The sequence below is a fragment of the Triticum dicoccoides genome, unplaced genomic scaffold (genome assembly GCF_002162155.2).
Source record: "Triticum dicoccoides isolate Atlit2015 ecotype Zavitan unplaced genomic scaffold, WEW_v2.0 scaffold90601, whole genome shotgun sequence".
NCBI classification, from domain to species: Eukaryota; Viridiplantae; Streptophyta; class Magnoliopsida; order Poales; family Poaceae; genus Triticum; species Triticum dicoccoides.
The window spans coordinates 1-1,059 of NW_021309228.1; the positions used below are offsets into that span (position 1 = coordinate 1).

The 1,059-nt window shown below is 47.6% G+C and overlaps 2 non-coding genes across 2 annotated transcripts; both read right to left on the minus strand.

Annotated features, from left to right (window-relative positions):
- Positions 1–140: 140 nt before the first annotated feature.
- On the minus strand, positions 141–259 carry LOC119348378. Its single transcript, XR_005168909.1, has one exon. It is a non-coding gene; the product is annotated as a 5S ribosomal RNA (ribosomal RNA).
- Positions 260–626: 367 nt separating this feature from the next.
- Positions 627–745, minus strand: LOC119348379. Its single transcript, XR_005168910.1, has one exon. It is a non-coding gene; the product is annotated as a 5S ribosomal RNA (ribosomal RNA).
- Positions 746–1,059: the final 314 nt, after the last annotated feature.

Genomic DNA, 1,059 nt, shown 5'->3' on the forward strand with positions numbered 1-1,059 from the left:
CCACAAAGCCGCCCCAAGACGCGCGAGCAATGAGCATCGAGCTTAAACATATCGCAAACGTCAAAAATAATATAACGGGATTAATATATATCGCGCACGTGCGATATGTTTGTCACAAGGCGCAAAAAATAATTATAAAAGGAATGCAACACGAGGACTTCCCAGGAGGTCACCCATCCTAGTACTACTCTCGCCCAAGCACGCTTAACTTCGGAGTTCTGATGGGATCCGGTGCTTTAGTGCTGGTATGATCGCATCCGACATGTTTCCCCGTCTTCGTCCCTTATGCTTGCCACTCCCAGGTCCGCTCCAAAGACGATTCTACATTCTCACTACCATTACAACCGTTCCCTAACAATGGATAATGTCCTATACTACTTACTCTCCCGCTCAATCATGGAGACGAGTTTTCCACGGTTTCCACCCCTTCCTCCATATCGCAGCAACACGAGTTTTTTCCACCCCTTTCAGAAAGCGCTCTTCGCGCCACAAAGCTGCCCCAAGACGCGCGAGCAATGAGCATCGAGCTTAAACATATCGCAAACGTCAAAAATAATATAACGGGATTAACATATATCGCGCACGTGCGATATGTTTGTCACAAGGCGCAAAAAATAATTATAAAAGGAATGCAACACAAGGACTTCCCAGGAGGTCACCCATCCTAGTACTACTCTCGCCCAAGCACGCTTAACTTCGGAGTTCTGATGGGATCCGGTGCTTTAGTGCTGGTATGATCGCATTCAACATGTTTCCCCGTCTTCGTCCCTTATGCTTGCCACTCCCAGGTCCGCTCCAAAGACGATTCTACATTCTCACTACCATTACAACCGTTCCCTAACAATGGATAATGTCCTATACTACTTACTCTCCCGCTCAATCACGGAGACGAGTTTTCCACGGTTTCCACCCCTCCCTCCATACCGCAGCAACACGAGTTTTTTCCACCCCTTTCAGAAAGCGCTCTTCGCGCCACAAAGCCGCCCCAAGACGCGCGAGCAATGAGCATCGAGCTTAAACATATCGCAAACGTCAAAAATAATATAACGGGATTAATAT